Raw genomic sequence first — 21,585 nt, 5'->3', positions numbered from 1 at the left:
TAAGAGATACAAATTACAAAAAATACTTTGTATTACAAAAAATACAAAGACTATTTTATTCTTTGTGTCACTTGAACATATTTAATCATTGTTCTTTAATCTTTAACTTAGCAGTTATTCTAAGTTTATATTACTGTCTTAATATTTTTACTATCTTACCATTTTAGACTCTTATTTTTATCCTCTTATTTAATATTTCTTAAATTTGCATTCGAGTGCTTCTTTATATTTATTTTATCCATTTTAGATAACTTTATTTTTACTTATTTATTTTTAAGTAAACTCTATGCCCAACATGGGGCTTGAACTCACCCTGAGAGCAAGAGTTACATGCTCTACCAACTGAGCCAGCCAGATGCCCCCAGATTAGATACCTTTTAACCTTATTTATTTTTTCCCTGAATTTAAATTATATATTATAGAATGTTTTTTTAAATACATGAAATTTTTGAAGAATAAAATTTGAAACCTCTATTTCTTTTTACTCTTCTGTAAATAGAGGTATACCTCATTTTATTGCACTTTGCTTTACTGGGTTTCACAGAAATTACAAGGGTGTTTTGTTTTGTTTATAAACTGAAGGTCTGTGGCAACCTAGCATTGAGTAAGTCATTTTTCCAACAGCAGTTGTTTCTTGTTTCATGTCTGTGTATCATATTTTGATAATTCATCCAATATTTCAAACTCTTTCATTATTATTATATTTGTTATGATGATCTTTTGTCAGTGGTATTTGATGTTACTATTGTAATTGCCTTGGGGCACCACAAACTGAACCCACAAAAGATAACAAAGTTAATAAATGTTCTGTGAGTTCTGACTGCTCCACCAATGGGGAATTTGTTTCTCTCTCCCTTTCCTTAGATCTCTCTACTACCTAGAACACAACAATATTAATATTAAAAAGTCAATCACTAATCCTACAATGGCCTCAAAGTGTTCAACTAAGACAAGGAGTTGCACATTTCTCACTATATATCAGAAGCTAGAAATGATTAAGCTTAGTAAAGATGGCGTGTCAAACACTGAGACAGGTCAAAATCTAGGCTTCTTGTACCTAAGAGTTAGTCACATTATGAATACAAAGGAAAAATCCTTGAAGGAAATGAAAGTACTACACGAATGGTAAGAAAGAGAAACAGCCTTATTTATTGCTGATATGGAAAAAGTTTGAGTGGTCTGGATGGAAGATTAAATCAACCACAACATTCCCTTAAGCCAAAACCTAATCCAGATCAAGGTCCTAACTCTTCAATTCTATGAAGGCTCAGAAATTTGAGGAAACTGCATAAGAAAAGTTTGAAGCTAGCAGAAATTGGTTTATGCACTTAAGGAAAGAAGAAATCTCCATAACATAAAAGTGTAAAATGAAGCAGCAGATGCTGATGTAGAAACTGCAGCAAGTTATCCAGAAGATCTAGCTATGATAATTAAGGAAAGTGGCTACACTAAGAAAACAGACTGTCAATGTAGACAAAACAACCTCCTACTGAAAGAAGGTGCCATCTAGGACTCATAGCTAGAAGGAAAGCCAATGCCTAGCTTCACAGGACAGGCTCTCTTTTTAGAGGCTAATGCAGCTGGTGATTTGAAGTTGATGTCAATGCCCACTTACCATTCCCAAAATCCTAGAGCCCTCTAGAATTACACTAAATCTGCTCTGCCTGTGCTCTAGAAATGGAACAAAAAAGCCTGCCTTAATGATAGCACATCTGTTTACAACATAGTTTACTGACTATTTTAAGCCCACTGTAGAGATACTGCTCAGAAAAAGATTTCTCTGAAAATATTACTGCTCATTACCAATGTACCTGAGTTCTGATGGAGATGCAGAATGAGATTTTTATTTTTTTTTTTAAAGATTTTATTTATTTATTTAACAGACAGATCACAAGTAGGCAGAGAGGCAGGTCGAGAGAGAGAAGGAAGCAGGCTCCCTGCTGAGCAGAGAGCCCGATGTGGGGCTCGATCCCAGGACTCTGGGATCATGACCTGAGCTGAAGGCAGAGGCTTTAACCCACTGAGCCACCCAGGTACCCCCAGAATGAGATTTATTATGTTTCATGTCTGCTAGCACAACATCCAAACTGCAGTCCAAAGATCAATGAGTCATTTCAACTTTCAAGTCTTATTACTGAAAAAATGTTTTTCAAAAGCTGCCATAGATCCTGATTCATCTGATGGATCTGGCAAAGCAAACTGAAAACTTCTGGAAAGGGCTCCTAGGTGGCTCAGTGGGTTAGGCCTCTGCCTTCGGTTCAGGTCATTATCTCAGGGTCCTCAGATGTCGGTGACCCGCATCAGGCTCTCTGCTCAGCAGGGAGCCTGCTTTCCCCTTTCTCTTTGCCTCCTCTCTGCCTACTTGTGATTTCTGTGTCAAATAAATAAATAAAATCTTTTAAAAAAGAAAAAAGAAACCTTCTGGAAAGAATTCACCACTCTAGATGCCATTAAGAACATTCAAGATTTATGGGAAGAAGTCAACATGAACAGGAGTTTAGAAGAAGTTGATTCCAACCCTTGTGGATGACCTTGAGGAGTTCAAGACATAGGGAGGAAGGAACTCCAGATGCAGTGAAAATAGCAAGAGAATGAGAATTAGATGCAGAGGCTGAAGATGGGACTAAATTTCTATGACTGAATCTCATGATGAAACTTAAAAGGACTAGGAAAGTTTCTTATGGATGAAGAAAGTGGTTTCTTGATTGGAATCTACTCCTGGTGAAGATGCTATGAAGACCATTGAAATGATGATCAAGGATAGGACATTACATAAAATCAGTTAATAAGGCAGTGGCAGGGGCACCTGGGTGGGTCAGTGGGTTAAAGCCTCTGCCTTTGGCTCAGATCATCCTGATCCTAGGGTCTTGGGATAGAGCCCCACATTGGGCTCTCTGCTCCATGGGGGGCCTGCTTCCTCCTCTGTCTCTCTCTCTGTCTGCCTCTCTGCCTACTTGTGATCTCTGTCTGTCAAGTAAATAAATAAAGTCTTAAAAAAAAATAAGGCAGTGGTCTTTTATATCTTATCTATAAAAGGATAGATGCCCATTTTGAAAGAAGTCTGCTACTGTTGGTAAAATGCTATCAAATAGCATTTTAAAATGCTATCAAATAGCACCCCCCAGTACAGAGAAACCATTCATGAAAGCAAGAGTCTACTAATGTGGCAAACTTTATTGTTGTCTTATTTTAAGAAATTGCCAAAGCCACCTGAACCTTCAGCGACAACCACCCTGATCGGTCAGCAGCCATCAATATCAAAGAAGACGCTCCACCACCAAAAATTACAGCTCAGTGAAAGCTCAGAAGATGGTTAGCATATTTTAGCAATAAAGTATTTTTAAATTAAGGTATGTATATATTTTAGACATAATGTTATTGTACATTTAACAAACTAGACTATAGTGTGAACATAACTTTTATATGTACTGGGAAACGAAAAAAATGGTTTGATTTGCTTCACTGCAGTGGTCTAGAACCAAACCTGCAACATCTCTGAGGTAAGACTGTATGTTGTAAAACTGGGATCATATAACATATATGGCTTAGGGTCCTGCTTTCTTTAGTTGAGTATAAAGCAATGACACTTTAATACTCAGCTGTTGATCAGCATTTAGATAAGTTTCATTTTAGGGTTTATATTAACATTGACAAATTTACATTATTTCTAAATACTTATTTCTGAGTATTTCCTTAAATCAAATTCCTAGAATTAAAATGGTATGTGGGGAAAAAAATGGTATGTGAAAGAAAATAAATGTTTTTAAGAATTCTGAAACAGGGATGCCTGGGTAGCTTGGTTGGTTAACCACCTGCCTTCAGCTCAGGTCATGATCTCCTGGGATGGAGCCCCATATCAGGCTCCCTCTTCAGCGAGGGGCCTATTTATCCCTCCCTCTTTGCCTGCCACTCCCCCTGCCTGTGCTCTCCTGCTCTTTAATTTAAAAAAGGAATTTTGAGGGATGCCTGGGTGGCTCAGTTGGTTGAGCTGCTGCCTTTGGCTCAGGTCATGATTCCAAGGTCCTGGGATCGAGTCCCACATCGGGCTCCTTGCTCGGTGGGGAGCCTGCTTCTCTCGTCGCTGCCTCTGCCTGCCTCTCTGCCTGCTTGTGTGTACTCTCTCTATCTCTAGCAAATAAATAAAATCTTTAAAAAAAAAAAAGGAATTTTGAAACATATCACATTGTTTTCCACAAAGTTTAACACAAATTCTCAGGAAACATGTTTAAATACGATTTTTTTTACCTCATTCTCAATAAATTTTAATTGTTCTTTATTAATTTGGTAGATTACTTCAGTGCACTGCTTTTATTTTGGAAAATTTCTAAAATATGTATGAGCATCTCATTTATTCTTTCATAACTTGCTTCTTGGTCTATTTTGCACTCTTCAATGGAAATATCTTTAATTTTCCTGACTATACAATATTACAGATTCTGAAAATGAGGGAGAAAGATGAATAAAACTGAATCACAAAATTCCTTTGTCAAAATCTAACAAAAACAACTGAAGAACATTTTAAAGGCAGAGAAACCAAACAAGAAAGGAGAAACAACCATATGAAGGGGTCCAAAATAAGCCACTGTGGCATACAAATTATTTGAGCTATGTGCATTTGACTTTCTAAAACCCCTTATTTGCCAAAATCAGAACTCCCAAAAGAATTCAATTGTCATAAAGCCCCTCCCAAGGAACAATTCTAATTTCTTTCCTAAAAAAGAGGTCAGCTCTACACCCAGTTAGATTTTGTCACAAAACTATATATGTATCATCTTTTCTTCTAAGGACCCACTCATCTTTCTAAAAAGTCATTTGCTTTTTCATAAGTGCCCCTTCTCCCCATGCCTCTCTAAGAAGTCACTGTTCTCCCAAAAATGCCCTTCTACTCTACCACCCCTTTTAAGATGCTAGAAGTCCCAAATTCCAAAATCTTCAGTCACATTTAACTCCAGTACAACATACAAAATTAAATCTGTTTTTTTCCTCTTGCTAATATGTCTTTGGTAGTTTAATCTGCAGGCCTCTCAAGAGCAAACCTAAGAGGGCAGAGGAAAATTTTTTCCTGACAATTTGTCACAATTTGCAAAAAAAAAAAAAAAAAAAAAAATGTTGACTAAAGAAATATGTGTGATGGCTATAATCTTCATCCCACCTCCACCCTAAAGAAGATCTGGAAAGAGAAATGTCAGAAAAGTCACGAGATTTCTCACAAATTGTGCTCTCTCTGAAAAAAAGCAGACTGAGGAATAAGTAGGAAGCTCAGGAAAAAGGGACTGAAAAGATCTTTAGAGCAGACAAACTCCAAATACAGCATCTATATCCCAGTGAAGAAATGAGGAAACTTCAGGCCCACTGTTCAAAACATAAGCATAGCTAACAGTCCACAACAGTAAATCAGAATATACCAAAATCGAAAACTAAAAGGAAAGTGAACTATTATAAACTATAAATGTTGAAGTAGAAATAAAGTAAAATGGAATGGAATACTTCTTCCCCATGGAAGAAAAAGCACCAGGGTTACACAACAAAACAGAGGAATCCATCAGAAATCTGAGATATCCCCCACAGGAAAAGTATACCCCATTTAGAAGAAATGAACCCTGGTTTAGACACAATAAGTTTTAAAGAAAAAGCAGAACCCATTTCTTAAGATTTTTTTTTTTTTTAATTTGACAGAGACAAAGCGAGAGAAGGAACACAAGCAGGGGGAGTGGGAGTGTGAGAAACAGGCTTCCTGCTGAGTATGGAACTTGATGTGGGGCTCGATCCCAGGACCCTGGCATCATGAGCTGAGCTGAAGGCAGACACTTAACAGCTGAACCACCCAGGTGTCCCCACAATCCATTTCCTTTAGAAAAGACTACACAACTCCTATCTGAATTACCCTTATTCCCCTAGCCCTCCCAACTCTAAGAGTATAGAAAGTAAGCACAAATCATTACCCAACCACCAAACTCTAGCTCAGAGAAAATAACCTAGCCACAGAACCAGAAGTCAAGAAGGGGTACATTCTGGCTCAGTCAGTGGAACATGTGACTCTTGATCTTGGGGTTGTAGGGCTGAGCCCCACACTGGGTGTAGAGATTACTTAAGAAATTTTTTTTAATCTTAAAAAAAAAAGTCAAGGAGAATTTAGCCATATTGGATTAAAGAAAATAGAAAGTCAGAAGACTCATCCATATCTTAAGAATGGGCACAAACAAAAGAAATATCAAATCAATCAGAAAATCATATAACAGCATAATGAAAAAAAAATGAACTTTCTATATAGAAAACCTACAGATAAAAGCTTAGATTATTAAGATCTTTCTTATTTTCTAATATAAGCACTTGGTACTCTAAATTTCCCTCTATTTTAGTGCTATAAATTTAATGCTACAAATTTCCCTCTATTACTGCACCCCACAAATATTTATATGTTTGCCTGTAATTTTTTAAGATTTTATTTATGACAGAGAGAGATAGCAAGAGACGGAACACAAACACGGTGGAGCTGGGGAGGGAGAAGCAAGCTCCCCACCAAGCAGGGAGCCCAATACAGGGCTGGATTCCAGGACCAGGATGCCAAGATCATGACCAGAGCCACAGGCAGACACCCAACAACTGAGCCACCCAGGCGCCCCTGTATTTTCATTTAAATTCAATTTGAGCTGTTGTAATTTAACCTTGAGACTTCTTTCATCTTCTTTGACCCACAGGTTATTTAGAATTATGTTGTCTAATTTCCAAATATTTGTGTATTTTCCAGACACCTTTTTATATTGTTTTGGAATTTAATTCCAACATTTTTAGAGAACAGACTTTGTATGGTTTAAGTTTTTAAAACTTTCTTAAGGTTTGTTTCATGCCCCAGGATATGGTGTATCTTGCCCAGGGGAGAGCAAACTATGGCCTATTTTTATACAAAAATTCAGTCCCTGACAACTTCTGTATGGTCCAATGAAATAGTAATTATTTTTACACTTTAAATGATGAAAATATCAAAAGAACATTTCATGACCTGTGAAAAATTACATGAAATTAAATGTTCAACATCCATAAATAAAGTATTATTGGAACATAACCAAACTTATTTATTTATGAATTAGCTAAGGCTGCTTTTGCACTACAGCGGCAGATTTGAATAGTTGTGACAGAGACCATACAGCTCACAGTACCTAAATATTTACTATCTGGCCTTTTACATAAAACATTTGCTGATCCTATTCTTTGTATATGTTCTATAAGCACCTGAAAAGAATATACATTTTATTCTTTTGGGTCTTGTATTCTTTATTTCAATTAGATCCAGTTAGTTGATGCTATTCATATGTTCTATATCTTTGTTGATTTTATCACTTACTGAAAGGAATGTTGAAATTTTCACCTACAGGTGGATTTGCTCATTTCTCCTTTCAATTCTACCAGTTTTTGCATCATGTATTTTTTTGAAGCTCTGTTCTTAAGTAGATAAATATTTAGAATTGTTAAGTCTTCTTGGTTCTTTATCACTGTGTAATATCCTTGGTAATTTTCCTTGCTCTGAAGTGTACTTCACCTGATAGCCACACCAAATATTTTACTAGTATTTTAACAGTATATCTATTTCCATCCTTTCCTTTTAACCTCCTATAGCACTAAACTTAGAATGGGTTTCTTGTGGACAGACTATAATATAATTTTTTTTTTAATTTATTTGACAGACAGAGGTTACAAGTAGGCAGAGAGGCAGGCAGAGAGAGAGGAAGGAAGGCAGGCTCCCCGCTGAGCAAAGAGCCCAATGCAGGGCTCGATACCAGGACGCTGGGATCATGACCTGAGCAGAAGGCAGAGGCTTTAACCCACTGAGCCACTCCTGGACCCCTATAATAGAATCTTTTAAAAAATTATAATTGAATCTAACAACTGCTATCTTTCGATTGTTGTATTTAGACCATTTATATTTAATATAAATATTGATGTTTGGATTTAGGACTACCATTTTATTGTTTTCTGTTTGTCCTTCTGTTTTCATTCTGTGTATTCTCTTTCTTGCCTTTACTGGGATTATTTGAATTTTTTTTCAGTATTTCATTTTAATGTATTGTGGTTTTTAATCTTTATTTTTAGTGGTTGCTGTAGAGATTTACAATAAATTTATTTAACTTTGCACAGGCTTCTTAAAATTACTTTTTCCTCTTTTTAACAAGTTTTACTGTAGTAAGAACCCTTAATACAAGATCTATCTATGCCCTTAACAGATTTTTGACTATACCACATAGTACTTTTTTTTTAAAGATTTTATTTATTTATTTATTTGACAGAGATCACAAGTAGGCAAAGGGGTGGGGAGGAGGCTCCCTGCCAAGCAGAGAGCCTGATGCACGGCTCCATCCCAGGACTCTGGGATCATGACCTGAGCTGAAGGCAGAGGCTTTAACCCACTGAGCCACACAGATGCCCCAACATAGTACTTGTTAACTGTAGGCAAAACGTTGTACAGCAAATCAATACAACTTACCCATTTTGCCTAACTGAAATTGTATACCTGTTGGCTAATAACTCCCTCTTTCCCCTCCCTGAGTCCCTGGCAACCACAGAGAATCATTATTTTTACAATTCAATGAAATATAAAATCTTGGACACCTGGGTGGCTCAGTGGGTTAAGCCGCTGCCTTCGGCTCAGGTCATGATCTCAGGGTCCTGGGATCGAGGCCCGCATCGGACTCTCTGCTCAGCAGGGAGCCTGCTTCCCTCTCTCTCTCTCTCTCTGCCTGCCTCTCTGTCTACTTGTGATCTCTCTCTGTCAAATAAATAAATAAAATCTTTAAAAAAAAAAAAGAAATATAAAATCTTAACATCATACAGACCTCTTGACCTTCCCCCTTCATATTGTCGTTATCTCATCAACTACACTAACAGATATTGAAAACCCCATCTGATAGTGGGGTTTTCCCCCCAATTGTAAGACATATGCTAGAGAACTTGAAAAAAATAAGAATTGCCTATTATGTTACCCAACAATTTATCATTTCAGTTATTTGTACAAACTAACAGACTGGTACCACTGAAATGTATCATTATCTATCTCAGTCATCAGCTCATCCAGTAACCTTTCTCCACTTCCCTAGCCAATTCCTTTCCATTCTACATTGTTTCCTCAACCCAACCATCCAGCTATTTGTCCTCTTTTTTATTTATTTATTTATTTATTTATTTATTTATTTGACAGACAGAGATCACAAGTAGGCAGAGAGGAAGGCAGAGAGAGAGGAGGAAGCAGGCTCCCTGCCTAGCAGAGAGCCTGATATGGGGCTCGATCCCAGGACCCTGGGATCATGACCTGAGCCAAAGGCAGAGGCTTTAACCCGCTGAGCCACCAAGGTGCCCCAGCTATTTGTCCTCTTAATCTGAGCAAATGAACATGCCTCCTAATTCACTGATAAGGGACATCCAGTCAGGAACTCCTCGAATTCTTGTTATCACACTACACTGACCCATACCATACCTATCCATTTCTTAATGCTGGATTACAGGGATGACTGAACAAGTAGCTGCCTGAGTACCAGTCTATGAGAAGTACTTTAACATCACTGGAATAAACAGGACCATTTAAATCAATTACTTCATAGCTTCAAATGACAGCATTTGGTAGAAAATTTTTAAATATTTCTTATTAACACTAACATATCACCATCAAGTATTTTTGCAAATTATATCTATGTATTAAATCATACAATGATATTAAGGGTTACACTACCAGCCCTGATCTAGATAACCAACAGTTACTTGAAACTTACAGTCAAAATCTGAAGATTTTAAATTAAACCATGCATTGCATGGTGCTATTTACCAGGAACAAGCAATTTATTTTTTATCCTAAATTTGAAAACTTTAGTATGCCTCACAGGAAGCTGTCTGGTTCAGAAAACAGCATAAGAAAACTGACTAAAGAACCAAAATATAGAAAAGTGAGAAGCATGCTGCCAACATAAAAACCAGGAGAAAAAAATAACTTTAAAATATATTTTGAGGGGCACCTGGGTGGCTCAGAGGGTTAAAGCCTCTGCCTTCAGCTTGGGTCATGATCCCAGGGTCCTGGGATCGAGTCCCGCATTGGGCTCTCTCCTTGGCGGGAAGCCTGCTTCCTCCTTTCTCTCTCTGCCTACTTGTGATCTCTCTCTATCGAATAAGTAAATAAAATCTTTAAAAAAACAAATAAATAAAATAAAATAAAATATATTTTGAGCATGTCTTTCCCACTTTAATAATTTATTCAACAATATTATTGAGCACCAATTATGTGCTAGGTAAACACGTAATTGGGAATGTATTTCTGGGAAACAAGACAAACAAGGGTCCTTGCCCTTGAGGTAGTATCTGGGATAAGTAGATAATAAATAGATGACAGTAATATATAATAATGGGTACTACTGGGGAAAAAACAGATAATGTGTGAGAGAAGACTGGGCTGGCAAGGCTATTAGAGACTGAAAGTCAGGAAGGGAAGGCCACAGTGAGGTGCATAAGATCTAAAGGATAAAAAGAAACCCACCATGCCAAGGTAAAGCAGGGTGGAAAGAGAATACCCAAGCAAAGGGAATATCAAGTCTCCCCCCAAAATGATCTTGAACTTTGAAGAACAGAAGAATTCTCTGTGGCTGAAATATAATCAGCAGAGGAATAAACTCTAGGCAATGATGGCAGAAAGGTAGGGAGAAGTCAGACCACATAAAACTTTATGGGCCACTCAAACTTTAATGAATGTATATATAGATAATGATATCTAGTCATAAGTGATATGAAAACAATTTTTTTAAACAAAGTTAAAAATGTTAAGCCATGATCAGACACATGAAAAAATGTTCATCATCACTAGCCATCAGGGAGATTCAAATTAAAACCACATTGAGATACCACCTTACAACAGTTAGAATGGCCAAAATTAGCAAGACAGGAAACAACATGTGTGGGAGGGGGTGTGGAGAAAGGGGAACCCTCTTCCACTGTTGGTGGGAATGCAAGTTCGTGCAGCCTCTTTGGAGAACAGTGTGGAGATTCCTCAAGAAATTAAAAATAGAACTTCCCTATGACCCTGCAATTGCACTACTGGGTATTTACCCCAAAGACACAGATGTCGTGAAAAGAAGGGCCATCTGTACCCCAATGTTTACAGCAGCAATGGCCACGGTCACCAAACTGTGGAAAGAACAATATGCCCTTCAACGGAGGAATGGATAAGGAAGATGTGGTCCATATGCACTATGGAGTATTATGCCTCCATCAGAAAGGATGAATACCCAACTTTTGTAGCAACATGGACAGGACTGGAAGAGATTCTGCTGAGTGAAATAAGTCAAGCAGAGAGAGTCAATTATCATATGGTTTCACTTATTTGTGGAGCATAACAAATAGCATGGAGGACATGGGGAGTTAGAGAGGAGAAGGGAGTTGGGGGAAATTGGAAGCGGAGGTGAACCATGAGAGACTATGGACTCTGAAAAACAATCTGAGGGTTCTGAAGGGGCGGGGGGTGGGAGGTCGAGGTACCAGGTGGTGGGTATTACAGAGGGCACGGATTGCATGGAGCACTGAGTGTGGTACAAAAGCAATGAATACTGTTATGCTAAAAATAAATTTTAAAAAATTTTTAAAATGTTAAGCCATGTTCTGTGCATCTGGGAACTTTATTACAAATAAAATGATAGATGTATGTATGTAAAATTTTTTACTAGAAAGTCAGTATCTTCCTGCCCTCAGTAAAATAAATATTTGAAAGTATGTCTACTTAGATTTTGCTTTCTGCTCTCTTATTTTCATTATGGAATAGGAATCACTTCTCCTGAGCTCTGGGGCACATCTCTACCCACCAGAGCCTCTGATAGGTCATGTATAAACTGTGTAAGAGAAAAGTGCCTCCTCTGGGCACATGATCCCTACACAAGGGCATAAATTCAGCAGGAAAAGCACTAGATTTCAGCCCCTCCTCACCCACTCGGCCCAGCATCCTTACACATAACCATTTAAGATGGCCTTACCAACTGCCTCCTCAGAAACTGTACTCCATCAACTAACGCCTCTCCTGTGACTTCAGCTGCTCCCTCATTAGCAAAGGACATACACATCAGAAACTGTTTAAAGTTATGCCTTTCTCCTTAAGAAATTCAAAGCATTATTACATATTTACCATTATGTACTGCCAAAGCCTGACAAAGTGCTAAGACTTTGAATGTTCTATTAACTTAAAATACATGATCAAAATTACAGTAGTTCAAAAGTTATCCCTTTATTAGAAACCACTTATCTTTATTTGGGTAGCTTTAAAATCATGTATACACCTAGTTATTTGTAATCTACACCCTACTTCCTATGGGTGTGATATATATCACAGTTTGAGAATGAATTTTTGGATCATCTATAATTCCAACTACCATATATCTGAATCCTGGCATTACAGCTTATTATCCTGCCAAAAATAATGATGCAAAAACTGGCAGAGATGCTGATTTGTCTGTCAAGAAAATCTTTTTAAAATAATATAACATTTTCGGGCGCCTGGGTGGCTCAGTGGGTTAAGCCGCTGCCTTCGGCTCAGGTCATGATCTCAGGGTCCTGGGATCGAGTCCCGCATCGGGCTCTCTGCTCAGCAGGGAGCCTGCTTCCTCCTCTCTCTGCCTGCCTCTCTGCTTACTTGTAATTTCTCTCTGTCAAATAAATAAATAAAATCTTTAAAAAAAAATAAAAAAAAAAAAAAATAAAAATAAAAAAAAAAAAAAATAAAATAATATAACATTTTAAAATGTCCTAGTCAGCACTTAAAACTTTCAGATGTTTCTAAGCAGACTATGTTCCTTAACATGGACTATAATTTAGTAACAGCAAATGACTAATTTTTTATTATACCTTCACAACTGATAAGCTAGAAAATTATTAAGACCACATGTAAAGTCTAATAAGATTAAAATGGCATATGAGATACATTACTTAAGGAATTTTAATTTTTTAAAACTTTATTTTAATAATGCACACATTGTGATGGTTACACAAATCGCTCACTTTCACCTCTGCTCTCCAATCTAAGAAATACCTGCAGATTACAGGGGCCTATAACAACTTTCAGCAAATTAAACACTTTGACTTTGGACATGCTTTGAGAAGGTCTTGAAGTAACCCCAGAGCAAAGACAGAATTTATGCTTCAAAAAATAAGCTTTCAGATAAAAATCACAGCTCATTTGCTCTGAACAAAGTATTTTATCCAGCTCTTCTTCAGCCACTGGTACAACAAAATTGACCTTTGTCATGCATCACTGATTTGGTCATCTCATATTCCACAGATAAGTAGGGAACCCTTAATTACAAAATGCTTTTTTCTTTTAACAGTAATAATATAGTCCAATTTTGGAAAAATTACATATTACCCATAATTCTACCTCCCTAAAAACAAACAGCTTTCCCTTTTTAAAGTATCCAGTCATTTTATATAAAAGGCCATTCATATGAAAAACCTTAAAAGGAAGTTGTGGGTTTTTGTCCAATACACTGAGCTAGATAGCTGAAACGGAAGAAGTCACATTCAAATCAAAGTCAGAAAACTGGTCCAGCAGATCTCAGATGGAAAGACACAAATATTGTAAAACTCCAGAATATGAGTGACTTGCTTAAACAGCGATATAACCATATTTTAAAACAAATCATGAGCTGCAATGTTAAGAGTTTTAACCCTATTCAACTTTACCTAAAACTTTCCAGATAATTTACAAATAAAATGATATGTGATCTTATCATTGCTTTTTGCTTCACAATAATCTTGGTGAAGGGGCAGGGAGCAAGGAGTACTGACAAAGTGAGGCTAGCCATGTATTAACTGCAGAAGCTTTTGATAGGTACCTAAGAGTTCACTGTATTTCCCAACTTTAGTTTATATCCAAAATTTTCCAAAAAAGTAAACAACTTACCAAGAAAATCTAAGACTGTACAAGCTCAAACAAATAAACTAACAAAAATCAAGGCTTGTCTTTCACATGTTAATTCAAGTATCATCACAGCGAAGTCACTCTACCAAAAATGAACTGACCATATTGCCATTCAGAGAAATTGGAACTTATCTACTATTAACAGGGTCAGTCTGATGACAACACACTGAGGGATTCTTCAAAATACTTGCTGCAGATGTCAGAAAACCTCTAAAAAAATGAAGAAGAGGCCACTCATTAACTCAACCATTCATGCAACAAATATTTATTAAGCACTTATTCTGTGCCAGGCCCTCTTCTAGGCACTGGAGTCGCCTCAATAAATAAAAGAGATAAAAATTCCTATAGAGTTTGTATTCTAATGGGGAGGGAGTGGGAAAATAATATAATAAATAAATTACATAGTATTGGTGGGTTATAGATGCTATGGGAAAAAAATATAGCAAGATAAGAGAGCACTGAAATAGGGGTGTGGCAATTTTTAAGGAGGATAATCAGGACAGCCTCATTGAGAAAACGACATTTGACTGAAGACTTGAAAGAGAAAAGAAAGTGAGGCCTGTGGATATCTAGACAAAGTTCTAGAATACGGAACAGGGAGAGAGATGCTTGACGGATTAAAAAAAAAAAAAAAAAAAAAAAAAAAAAAGGCAGAATACCAGAGTGGCTAGAGCATGATGATCAAGAAGAAATAGGGTGGAGAAGGAGGTTGGGAAGATAAAGGGATATGGTTGGGATTAGGCCTTGGTAGACCACTATAAAAATTAACTTTATAATGTGTTAAACAGAAAGCCAAAATGAAGGATATCCAGCAAAGAAGTTAGAGGATTACCCCTTTTCTAGTCTGCTTTGACTCTGAGGCTCTAGTGTAGCCATGACCCAAATGGTTGCTTTCTTGTTTTCACCCAATGTCTGATAATCAACCCCCTATCAAATGGTGACTGCTATGGAGGGGCTCCAACTCATGGGTATTATTCCTAGAAATGATAGTCTTTGCCTCTTAGTCATCAAAAATCCCCCTCTTGGATATCGTGTCACCTCTAGAAGGTGACCTACCCAACCCAGTCATAAGAATTTGTTCCTGCTTTTGACAAATAGAAATAATTTGCATTAACACTAGGTTTTAGATTATGCAAAATGGCAAAATAACTGGCTTGGTATCAGATGATTAAAAATCTAAACTCAAGTACTTAGTAATAGCTAAATGATCTTGACAAGTTATTTAACCTTCCCTTGCCTCAGTTCTTATAATTTATAAAAGGAGAATAAAAACATCTAAACTCACTTGAGGATTATGTGAATTAAGTAAAAAGAATCTGTCCCAGTGCCTAGATCTAATGGACATTTCATAAATGTTAAATCCATTACCTGGCAGCATTTGAGAAGTCAATCCTAGAAACTGTCCCCCAAGATTCTGGGGACACCCAAGATAGGAAAGAAAAAAAGTCAGACTAGTTTAAGTGGGAATGACTGTTTGAAGTTTAATAGTTGAGGCCACTGTGCAGCAGCACTTTAATAAACTATCTATGCTCCTGGCTGCCACCTTGAGCCAAGAACCACTCCTGGGATTAGAGATGCTGTTCCCATGGGCCCCATGGTGTTCCCATGGGCCCCATGGTGTCGGGCTGTGTCTGCATATTCTATACAAGGACACTTGTCCTTCCCCTTTGTAAACTACATCTGACAGGGATTAAAACAATATGAACGGGGGAAAAACGATTTATCTTTGCATCACATTTAAAATTTTCCATATTTTTAAATTTGATGCCTTCATTTTCAAGAGAAAGCTTTCAGATTAAGTTTCCCAAAATAGGTTGCTTTCTAGACATAGTATGAACGTGGCTAATATAAACCTATAGGTCTTTCACCAAAATTCTCAAAAAATTAAAAGACCCCAACCCTCAAGTTTATTACTTTATGGGAATTTTCCTGAAAGAGGAAAAAAATCAAAAACTTTTCTCTTATTTGGAAGTGAATACTTACACTTATGTATCAATATTGAAAAAAAAAATCCTAAAATCATTTGACTATGTTTTAGTTGCCAGCCCTTGGATTTTATAGATATGCAGGCATTTTTATAGTAACTAACATTTGCGTCTTGTTCCTCCTTATTTTGTACCTTAGTTAACCTGGGGGAAAATATGAGGCAGACTGCATGACAAATGAATGTTCATGTCCTTGCCTTTATAAGTGATAAATGATACTTTCCCTCATTTTCTTCAAAATTTTTTTCTTTAACTTTTTTTTGTAGCAACTAAATATCAGTAGTTTGCCATTCACTTCATAAATTGGCAAATGTAGTAAAACAGAATTCTCCTGGCTCTCTTAAGTGGAGGGATTTTGTTGCTAAGGAAGGGGCAAAGACTGCTTTTTCAAGCAATGTTTCAGTATAAAAAGGTGCCTCTGTGTAATTGTGAATTGTCCACTCTGGCTAACCACTTGTCCCCTTTTCCAGGGGAGGATAAGGAATGCTGCCTTGGTGTGCAGCAGCAGTTCTGGGTCATCTGGCCAGATGAGATATCACCATTCCAGGTTTTCATCTCCAGTGCTAAACCAAACTAGACAGAGTCAGGTTTCTGTAAAATTTCTTCAACTACCTGGGCATCTTCCTATTAATCAGCTTGTCTCTTTTGGACTCCTCTGCTGTTCTGTCTTAATAAAGCTAAGATGCCCAACTCTAATTAAACAGCTCATTGCTTCTCCCATCATAAGTGTGCTTGCATTTTCTTTCCTGGCTAGAGCACCCCCCCCTCAAAACAGGTAATACTCTCTGACAACTGCATTTTGGAGAACTCAAACCTTATGTTCCTCTTTGCAGGTCCTGGAGCAGAAACGACATGTTTCTATGTCATTAATATTTGGTAGAAATCACCTACTTTGCCATCCTATGAGAGACAAGCTGTCTCCTTCCTGAACCCGGGGAGGAAGAAACCTGGGATCAACAGCCTATAAGTTGGTATTTCATACACTGGTTTACCTACATTTGATCTTGATAAACCTCAGGATTTTTTTTTTAATCACCTTTTGGTACTGTGGATCATCTGTCACCGATGGTCAGAATTCCATGGTAGCAAAGTGGTTTTCTCCATTTAGAAAAGACAGCTTTGCTACACTTAACAACATTAGGAATTATTTCTAAGATGAACATGGAGGGTTTAAAAGTAAAAGCACTTTTGTAAATATATGCTATCTTATCTGCAGCTGTTGCTTTTTTTTTTAAAGAGTTTAAAGGAAGAATATATTTAAACCACATAAACAAAATGGTATTACATAGAAAAAATAATGTAACAATTTATGTAAGTACCTAACATATGAGCATGCTTTTAAACCTAAAACAAAAAATAAAAAGGTAATATGAGACCATATGTGTGTGTGTGTGTATATACCTACATATTTAAACAGTGTGCATTGAAGAATTCTCTAATCTAGGGGCACCTGGGTGGCTGAGTGGGTTAAACCTCTGCCTTCAGCTCAGATCATGATCTCAGTGTCCTGAAATTGAGCACAGCATTGGGCTCTCTGCTCAGCAGGGAGCCTGCTTCCCCCTCTCTCTGCCTGCCTCTCTGCCTACTTGTGACCTCTCTCTCTCTCTCTGTCAAAAAAATAAATAAAAATCTTAAAAAAAGAAAGAATTCTCTAATCTAAAACATTTAAAATTGTGGGGAATACTGTTCATGATACAGAAAAACAATTGTTAAAATAGGCACACTCACATTTCTTTTAAAAATATGTTGCCAAAGATAAAATTCACCTGAGCGCTCATTTCTCAGATGTGCAAAAACTATGAAGCTGTTAATCACGAGATACTGCCTCCCACTTTTGCATTTTGAGTTTCAACACTGATTGGTATGAATTATGAATTGCAATTACTGTTATTTTTTAGTGTTTCTGCCAAGCTCCCTATAGAATGCATCTCTTTAATATGAATACTTAAAACAATAATACTATTTGTACATAAAATCACTTCCTTCATGTTCTTTCAAAAAAAATAGGCACAATATTTAGGAAATAGTTATTACCACAGTGTTTTGGAAAATTCTGCAACTGTTCATATTGACAAACATTCCAAATAATTCAGTGAGGGAAATGACAACACTATTTTCCTCAGATAAATTCACCAGGCTGATGCTTCTTTTTTCTTTTGGATGTAGAGCATAGAGGTGCCAGAGTCACTGTTTCCTTTTCATTTTCTTCCAGCAAATTTGTATATGACCATGGTAACCAATCCCTTGCTGGGGTATCAAGTTCTCCATAAAGTCCAACACATTCTTCCTCAGAGATAAACAGTGAGATAACATCTTTAAAAAAAAAAATAAAAGATTTCTTTATATCAGAAAGGGAGAAAGTACAAGCACACACATGGGGGGAGGAGTAGAGGGAGAGACTCTTCAAGCAGATCCCCCACTGTGGGCATGCCACCCCCCAACTCCTCACCCGACCCTTACTTGGGCTGGATACCAGGACCCATGAGATCATGACCTGAGCCAAAACCAGGAGTTAGTCGCTTAACTGACTGAGCCACCAAGTGGGTGACTTGAGGTGACTTGAGCATCGCAAGATAACATCTTCTTCTACCATACTAAGTAAGGTCTTACCAACAACCAAACTATATAGAAAATAGTTTTTTGGTTTTTGTGGGGTTTTAGTGTTTTTTTTAAATTTTCTTTTTATTTATTTTAATTTTTCAGTGTCCCAAGATTCATTGGAAAAATAGTTTTTTTTTTTTTTTCATCATGTTCAGTCTAGTGAGGAAAGAAACCAATCACAATTAATCTGAAGCATTTATTGATTATCCTCTCTCAACTTGCTGGAACTACTGATACGTTGTTAAACATAGCAAAGGGCTGTTATACATTCTGGTTAAAGGAACTAGGGGCATTTTAGAAGCAGAGGTTGAATGGACCCAAATGTGGAGTATACTTTTTGATCCAATCATGTTGTTTCTATTATTGATGAGGAATGAAGTGTTCCCAATATTGGGATAAAGACTGGAGTCTTTATTTCCTCTATTATATTATTTTCTCTGAAATTTGATATGATCATCACACATTTCCTACCAGGTGGTAGTTTAAAATTAGTAATTCTGTATCCTCTGTGTGATGATAATGCAAGTGAGTTACAAAACTACAATATTTATCAACCAAGAACCAGAATCACCTCTTCAAGTAGGTGAAGGAATTTAGCAGAAAATTTTATTATGTGAAAACATCTGCAATAAATATTTGGCAAGAAGTAACAGTGTCTATATATTTTGTTTGTGTTCTTTCTAGTCTTTAGAGAATTTCATTCTCTTTGGCTTTTCATCTGACCATCGATGTTGCTTAGGGTTTCTCCAAAAATTTAGCTTATTTCTATGTTCAGCTTTTTTTTAAAAAATATTTTATTTTTAGGGCACCTGGGTGGCTCAGTGGGTTAAGCCTCTGCCTTCAACTCAGGTCCCCATCCCAGAGTCCTGGGATTGAGGCCCACATCAGGCTCTCTGCCCAGCAGGGATCCTGCTTCCCCCTCTCTCTCCGCCTGCCTGTGATTTCTCTGTCAAATAAATAAACAAAGTCTAAAAAAACCCAGAAGGTTTTATTTTTAAGTAATCTCTACACCAATGTGGGACCAGAACTTACAACCCCAAGATCAAGAGTTGCATGCTCAGGGGCCCCTTGGTGGCTCAGCAGGTTAAGGAGCTGCCTTTGGCTTAGGTTATGACCCCGGGGTCCTGAAATTGAGCCCCCCATTGAGCAGGAAGCCCACTTCTCCCTTTCCTCCTGGCTCAGCTCACTAGCTCTGTCTCTCAAATAAACAAATTTTAAAAACCTTAAAAAAAAAAAAAAAAAAGACTTGCATGATCTACTGAGCCAGCCAGGTGCCCCCTTGGTACCTTTTTAGAGATACATTTATATATTTTACACCTACTTCTGTCTTCTCCAACTTGCATATAATCTCTTCATGAATTTTTTCTGAATTATTAACAAAAGGAAATTTTTAACAATCGACATTCAATCCACAACAGATTTAAGACCAGATTTTTCAACAAAGAAGACTTGGTATTAACCTATTTCACCAATTTTGGCCATTCCATCTTCCTGCCACTTTTAGAATGATATCAAAGTCAATTGTGTGGTAATGACTTTTCACAAGTTTTTCGTAACCTTTCCTAAGTTTATTAAATTTAAATGTCCAGTATTGAATTGTTCTATAATATTCTTGGTGGAATTGGTGGAATAGAAATATCACATGTGATAAGGTACACACAATTCTAAAAATTTGCTAGCTGCCAAGGGCTTCCCATTTCCCACTACAAATATATTTTACAGACATTCATATTTTATGCAACCCACAGCATCTAATATGCCTAAAGGGTCTATATTATTAAAAAATCTAATTCAGCAATTTCAAAAAGACTCCACAATGGGATAGTTTGAGGAAATACAGCATCTTCTTCTGATAAATTAACAATATCTATTAACCCATTAAAAGCTATGGAAAGTATGGGGCACCTGGGTGGCTCAGGGGGTTGAGGCCTCTGCCTTCCGCTTGGGTCATGATCCCAGGGTCCTGGGATCCAGCCCCGCATTGGGCTCTCTGCTCACCAGGGAGCCTGCTTCTGTTGGGCACAGCAAAGATGGCGCTGGCCTGCCTTCTCTTCCGGCTAGAAAAGGCGCCACCGTGGCAGTATTGGCGCCAACGTGGCGGTTTCGGTTCCGCATATCTCTGATATTTCCTCCTCTCGCCCAACACACCCTACCCAGTTACTGACTACGTAACCAAACCCCATAGGCTCTCTCCCCGCTGACCTCATTTCCCATCCCCTACCCAATATAAGCTGCAACCCGCTCAATAAAGTGAGATCCTGCTTCGACAGACCTCCCCAGCCTGGTGTCGTTCCTCTGCGCGTTCCGGGTTCGCGACACTCGCCATCCCGCTCAGCCCCTAGTGGGGGTCTCCGGCCGGCCCGGCAACGCGCCCCACATGCTTCCTCCTCTCTCTGCCTGCCTCTCTGCCTACTGGTGCTCTCTGTCAAATAAATAAATAAATAATTTAAAAAAAAAAAAAAAAGCTATGGAAAGTCATGCAGTTCAGAGAAAAAAAGAAAAACTATTTTCCTTCAACTATAGAATCTTTTCTCCCTCCTAAGAGGAAAAAAAGACCATTTTGTTTTAATTATAAAATGTTTTCTCCTTCATGGGTATTCTGTTATCATGTCAAAAACTGGTTTATCACAAAACAAAGTCTGAAGAATGCTGATTCTATCTGGAAATCAAAATCATTTTCAACATTATTCTCAAAGGTGTGGCACGCCTAATAAAAGGGAACTGGTTATTAAACATGTGGCAATTTAAAATTTTTTAAATATTTTTGGAATTCTATGGTGGCATTTTGGTTATTTTAAATATTTTTAGAACTGTATGGTGGCATTTTGGTTATTTTAATTATTGGGATGGATGAGGTGCTGTTGAATTTTAGTGGACAAGAAGCAAATGGACAAGAAAGAGGACGGTTCCATACAACAAAGAATTATCCCACAACTTCCAAACTCTTTATGATAAGGGAAAAACTAATTTATAATTATGTGAGCCTAGAGTTTAAATACATATTTCATATAAACACAATGTACTCTTGCAGGTTATTGATACGTGCAAGTTTTCAAGAATGTGAAG

At 37.3% G+C, this 21,585-nt stretch overlaps 1 protein-coding gene across 1 annotated transcript in view; it reads left to right on the top strand.

Annotated features, from left to right (window-relative positions):
* WDPCP (WD repeat containing planar cell polarity effector) overlaps window positions 1-17,211 on the top strand; it is a 573,555-nt gene extending 556,344 nt beyond the window's left edge. The window contains exons 17-18 of the transcript XR_009357253.1: window positions 3,195-3,350; window positions 16,752-17,211. The gene's annotated coding sequence lies outside the window, so the exon portion shown is untranslated. The remainder of the gene's footprint in view (window positions 1-3,194; window positions 3,351-16,751) is intronic.
* The last annotated feature ends 4,374 nt before the right edge of the window (window positions 17,212-21,585 follow it).

This window comes from Mustela lutreola, chromosome 9 (genome assembly GCF_030435805.1).
Source record: "Mustela lutreola isolate mMusLut2 chromosome 9, mMusLut2.pri, whole genome shotgun sequence".
Taxonomy (NCBI): Eukaryota; Metazoa; Chordata; class Mammalia; order Carnivora; family Mustelidae; genus Mustela; species Mustela lutreola.
This window is presented reverse-complemented; position numbering and strand designations above follow the sequence as displayed.